Source organism: Cupressus sempervirens, chromosome 10 (genome assembly GCF_028749045.1).
Source record: "Cupressus sempervirens isolate cs-2001-9-10 chromosome 10, ASM2874904v1, whole genome shotgun sequence".
NCBI classification, from domain to species: Eukaryota; Viridiplantae; Streptophyta; class Pinopsida; order Cupressales; family Cupressaceae; genus Cupressus; species Cupressus sempervirens.
This window is the reverse complement of record NC_143127.1, coordinates 847,310,699-847,317,714: the sequence shown is the minus strand read 5'-3', so window position 1 is coordinate 847,317,714 and position 7,016 is coordinate 847,310,699.

The following is a 7,016-nucleotide window of genomic DNA, read 5'->3' as shown; positions in this document are numbered from 1 at the left end:
GAATCAAGGTAGTTCTTGAGGGAAGGAGAAGCAGGATAGTTCAATACAAGCTAACCCAAAAGAAAAAGGCGAACCAAAACCTATGGAACAAAGATGAAGGACAAGTGGAGGTGTATTCAGAGGTAATTGTTTCAAGTGTGGTCAAGAAGGGCATAGATCTTTTGAATGTTCTATTGGTAGGACAGCTACTATTGTGAATGAGGTTGAAGTCCAAAAAAATCAGCCTAAGGAAGGAGAAAGTTTGTTGGCTTGACGAGTACTAATGGGTAAGAAGGCATTGGATTCTTGTCAGAGGACTAGTTTGTTCAAAACTTGTTGTAAGTCTGGTGGGAAAGTTTGCAAGGTTATTATAGATAGTGGTAGTACTGATAACCTTGTTGCTGAGGGAGATGGTTCAAAACTTGGTTTGAAGAGATTGAGACATCCTTGTCCTTATAGGATTGGCTGGTTGCAAGGTGAGCATGCTTTGGAAGTGAGGGACCAATGCCTTGTTGATTTTTAGATTGGGCAATATAAGGATCAAGTATTGTGTGATATTGTGAATATAAATTGTTGTCATGTGTTACTTGGTAGACCTTGGTAGTATGATTGTAGGGCTATGCATGATTGTGTTAGGAATGTGTTTAGTATTGAGAAAGGTGGTAGGAAGTTTTCCTTGATTCCTTTGCAGAATGAAGTGCTTGGTAGGAGAAACCTGAGTGTTGGCAATCGAGTTAAGTTGGCAGATTTTGAGAAGATTGAAAATCAGCATGGGAAGCAGACCTATAGAACAGCTATGGTGGATGTAAAGGAGAAGAAGAAAAACAAGGGAAAGAGTGTGCAAGTTGAAGATTTGGAGGACATATATGTGAAGAACCAGTTTGGGATTTATGTACTAAATCCCAAAAGATGTTCTTCCAGCTATTAGAACATCTTTTCGGACCTGGGGAGTCTGATGCAGGAGCATCTTACATCCAAAATAAAGGGGAGACATGTTGAATGTAAAATTTAAAATTTAAATTAAAAAAATAAATAAATAAAATAAAATAAAATTGTGGAGGAGAGAGAAAGTGATGAAAATTAGAGAAAAAATAATAATAAAATTTTAAAAAGGGAAAAAGGAGAAAAGAAAGGAAAAGAGGATTTCTATTTTCAAGCTGCATAGGTGGCATAATAAAAAAAAGATATAAAAATAAATGGTTGTCATTCCATTTATCAAGGTGTGTTGGTAGAATTCTAGAAAGTTATAAATATTGTATAAAGTTGTGGATATTGTAGAAGGTTATGGAAATTTTAGAAGGTTGTGGATATTGTGTAGGTGGAATTCTAGAAGCTAGTGGATAAGTCATGCATTGGGTGGTAAATGCCTATTTAAGCAAGGCATATGAACATTTCTAATCAAGTTTGAGAAGTAGAAGCTAGAAGGCATGAAGACTTCAAGGTGTGAAAACTCTAAAGGTGTAGCTCTTCAAGTAGAAGTTATTGGTGAAGCTCTTGGTGTGAAGACTCTTATTTAGGATTTCTCTTATGTTGAAGAAGTCATATCATCTTGTGGGTGTTGTAAGGAATTTTCAAGTATAATAAAATTATTTGTGAAGCATTTTTATTTTCTTGGTCTCTATATTGTTGCATTCTTGGTTGTGAGTTGTTAGAGTGGTGTGGCCCTCTATCATAAATTGATAAATAAAATAAAAAGATATATTCATGTATTTTTAGATTAATTTTAATATTGTAATAATAATAAGAATATTTAAGAATTTTTTTAATTTTTTCTAAAAGTTTCTAATTATGATATAAACATAAATTAAACTTTATTATATATCTACTTACTTAAAAAAATATACTTTACTTTTATTAAGATAAAATTAATGACTATTAAACAATTAACACATTTTTATACCTAGAAAAGTTCATTATATTTGCTAAGTGAGAGAATAAATAATTTTCTTAAACAATCTAAAATATTCTTTATTAGCAACTATATTTTTAAAAAATATTCTTTAAACATTTGGTAATTGGTATTGGGACCTACGCGCGATACTTTTCTGAGTTTTCAAAATTTTTTGACTATATTTATAATGGATGTGTATAGAAAATAATTGTGGAATGCATGATCATACCAAGCACGAGGAACTAGGCAATGCAATTTTTCAGCCAATTACCCAATGCCAATGACTATTCGGTCAGTTCCTTAAAATTGGCTTGGATGCCTATTCCCATATGCATCCATGTCACTTGTGCCTCAGTAACTATAACTCAATTCTACTATCCAAGTAGAATATGGCTATGGGAATATTACAAAAATCTTAAAAGTAAAAAGCTGAGTGTTATCTATTCAACTAATTTTCTTATATATTATTGAATTCTTAAAATACATACATATATAATGTTATTGATTTATCATTTTTTATTTGTAGTGAGAAAATAAAAATATTGTGTGCTAAAAAGAAAAAAAGTTTTTCAAATATTCTATTTTATATAGTTGTATTTTTTATTATAATATAATTAAATAAAATTTAAATTATTTTTAAATTGAATTAAATATATATAACTAATGTTGAATTATATTTTCTTTAAATTTTAATTTTATTTTAATTTTTAATGAAATGTGTATCAATGGAAAAGTATATAATTGAATACATTAATAATTTTAGAAATTTCACAAATTCAACTACAAAACATATACAATAGTTTTGTGGAATGCACTATTAAAAAATCATCATTAAGCTTAGATTTAATATTTTATAAGTGTTTTAAAGATAATAAATTTAAAACTATTTTTTTAAATAAATAATTTAAATTATAACACTCTAAAGTTATAACTTGTGTAACTAAAATCTTGTGATTGATTTATTGCAAGTTTTCAATCCCTTCAACTAGAGTAATCATTCTATATTATTCATTTCATTAGCAATAATGTAATCATAGTGCATCAAAATAATGATGAAAGAGTGTAAGGTTTTAATTCTTCACCTTTACATTTTTAAAATTAAATATAAAGCACTACAAAGATCATAGATGCCAAAAATATTTTAGGCTTCATCAAATGAAATACAAGAGAGTAATCATATTATATTATTGATTTCATTAGCAATAATGTAATCATAGTACATCAAAATATTGATGAAAGAGTGCAAGGTTTTAATTCTTCACCTTTAAATTTTTAAAATTAAATATGAAACATTGCAAAGATCATAGATGCCAAAAATAATTTAGTCTTCATCAAATGAAATGCAAGAGTACAATCTAAGCAACGTCTAAAAAATTGGTCAAAAAGTCATTGTCAGATTCTCTTGCCTCTCGCAAAGTCATTTGCATGCATGCACAATTTCATGTTGGCTCAAATACTTCCCTCATAGGCCATGGTAAGCTCAAATTTTAACCTCTCTTATGTGTATTTACACTTTGATTTCATTTTTTCGTACCTTATCCGAAGAATTTAAAAGCCTACTTATGTGTATTTATGCTCTGAATTTGTTTACTATTTCCCTTTCCCAAGAGTTTTGTTTTATTTTATGTGCATTTATGCTCTAAATTTTAATTTCCATTTACCTTTACCAAACAATTTTACAGCTCTGTTGCATTTATTTATGCTCCATTCTCCCCCCCCACCTCTACATTGCTTAAGAATTTTAGCTCTCTACTATGTATTAATGATCTAGATTGGTTCTCTGTTGCCTTTATTGAAGAAATGTTTGCTTGATTGTGTCTATTTGAGCTATATATTCTTTTTCCTTTACCCTTTCCTACAATTTTTAATGTTTTTGGGTGGTTTATAGTTGCCTTCATAGGTCAAGTTCTTTATGCTCTTGAGAGAGGAGAAGCTTCCAATTCAAGGCAAATTATTTTGCATGACAAAGGCATTAAATGAGAGAAAGAAAACCTAGGAGAAATTGATGTCATCTATGATGTTCTTATCTAGAAAATTTTCATGCTTGTTATTTATTTTTCAAAAAAAATTTTTTGAGTTTCAAGTTGTAGTGGAGAGTAAAATGGTTGAAGGAGAAGCCAAATATGTGACACACATTTTTTTTTAACTTTCAATATTCTATCTATTTATATATATTTTTACAATATCCCATACATAATTTGAATTTATTTCTAAACATCACAAGATAATTAGTATATCTATTTTAAATTTATGTAAAAGTGATTTCAACTGCCTTTTCCAGATTAAGATTAGATAGGAGAGGGTCATGATATCATAATGTTGCAATGGGAAGAGCTTTTCATTTTCATTCTCTATAACAATTCTATCTTTCTTCCATGGTGAAGTGATGTAAATGATTACACTAGAATGTATGTTTTTTAGCATGATTACTAGTGGAGGGTATCAACAACAAGAAAGTTAGATTAGTAAGATGTACAAGAAAAAAAGAAGTGTTGGAAGCATTAATTGAATTTCTTGAGAAGTTATTTACAATTGTAGTAGAATAACAAACATCTTTCTTCAAAGTCATAATTTATGGACATAATTAAGTTACTTTTGTATCATAACACCAATTCCTTAATGTATTAAATGACTTATGATTTTGGAGATAATTTTGTTTATTTATATTTTATAAATAGTGAATTATGAGTAAATGACTTATCTTTTTTCAGTTAATTTCATTTTATTTTTTACATTTTATGAATATTTAATTGTGAGTAGTGAGTTTGATGTTGAGAAAATTGTTGGAAGTTAAGCATAACATTTTCAATCCATCACTTTTGTAAATTTTATTTAGATGAAAAAAGTATCAAGTGGATCAATTATATTTATTTAGTTATGAGTTTTATGTTTTGTTGAATTCCATGGTTAATGTGGTTGGGCCAAACCACTACTCAAAAAATTTCTTTGGGTTGAAGTAGTACTAGTACCTTTCTATAAATTCTAAGTACTTTACTTTTGTGAGTGCCATGCATATGCAAGAAGAACTTGCTCCAAACTGAAATAATATTAGTATTTGAAAATAAAAAGAAAAAAAATTATTAGATAAGTATTATCGGTATTTAATTTTATATTTAATGTTCTATTTAAATCACATCACTTTGAATAACTTATATTTGTTTATAGTTTTTTATTGGAGTAAAGAACTGATGAACTAGAGATCTTGACTAATTCTTGGGAATGTGTGTAGATCGTGTCTAGGAAGGCTTAGGTTATTTGCTGAATTTGAAGTTAACATGTGTCACTTCTATATTATTCATTTTAGTTGAAATAATGCAATCATAGTATATCAAAATAATGGTGAAAGAGACTAAGGTTTTAATTCTTCACCATTACATTTTTTTAATTACATGTGAAACAATGCAAAGATCATAGATTAAAAATCTAATTTAGTCTTCATCAAATGAAATACAAAATGAAACTCAACTCAATCAGCTAGAACACACATGCTTGCCCAATCTTTCTAAGGATTATTACTCAACTAGAGATAATATCAATTGCAAATTGGATAACCTTTCCAAATTTTCTTATGCCAAGGAAATCAAATGGATCAGCCACTAGTTATAGATGCACATCTATAGTAAATGACAATCAATTCTCAAAATGGAATAACATGGACTCTAGAGAGTAGCCACAATTCTTACAAATTTTAACTCAAGTTGAGAATATGTCAATTGCAGGAATACATCCTATTCTTCAAGTTACTTTAGCAAGAGGTGGCCCACTAAAATATAATGGATAGATATTATGTTTTCCTCAAGACACTTTTATAGCTACAACATTCTTGCTAAGAATGATAGATGGCTTTGACATAATTATAGTCAATAGAGAAAACATCATAAATTAATAATACAACTTCTATGTTAGTAGAAGTCATGTTCATGAATCACCAAAATATAAAATATGCAATGATCCATATTTGACACATGTATGAATAGATGACTCTACACTGTCATCTTTTTCCCTTTAACCAACAAACTTCTTAAATCTTTTATACTCCACTAGTTTAAGTTAAGATAATTCTAAAATATCCCTAGTTTATAGTGAAGTGATAAAATATGATCCATTAGAGGAAATCATACATAGAAATTCATTTGTACCAAACCTACCACTTTGGGCAGAGATCTGGAAGAAGCCATATCTTTACTACAACTAGATGAAGGACGAAATATCCAATTATTAAATGCCTAAAAAAATTTACATCTCCCATCAATGAATATAAAACAAAACTCCACAAGGAAAAGACACATTCAAATGAAAATGTATAAAATATTTTGAGCTACATGGAAATGCTCACCACTTTCTTTGATAGTTCAACAAACAATCCCAACTTAGGTACTTCATACTTAATATCCTTATGCACCATCAAATTAAAGAAATAACATCAATATTTTTTAGAAATCAACTTGATGGTTCTATTAATATATCATTGTATGCATGTACCAAATATTAAAGGACTTGCCCAATAACAAGCTTGCTGACCAACTCATTCTTTTCAACTCATCAATTTGTGGGACATAATCATTCTAGAAATAGTGAAGAGGAGAGATTTTTGACATATTCATACAAATTAGAGGTTCTTCTCTCTTTTTGATTCTTATTATAGAAGATCCCAAATGGTTAGACTTTCATAAGACCACGTTGTCCATAGAATCGACACACCCAATGTAGCAAGCATATGGAGACTACATAAAAAAATTCAAAATCCATATCTTGTATCAGTCTACATGCACCATATATTTACATCAATCATTACAAAATTTTGTAAAAAAAATCATTATGAAACTTATTATGAGACTTCATGAAAACAATAGTTCTAACATTTGTAAAATTCTATTTTATGCAAAGACTATTACAGTGTGATTGGCAGTGATATATATATATATATATATATATATATATATATATATATATATATATATATATATATATATATATATATATATATATATATATATATATATATATATATTTCAGATCTACAAAAACATAATGATTTTTTTTTCTAGATTTCATGTAGTTTTATACTTTTAACCATTCAAATTAACACAAATACATATTGAATTTTTGGTAAAAATACACTATGTTTTCATAATTTTTAGAAAAG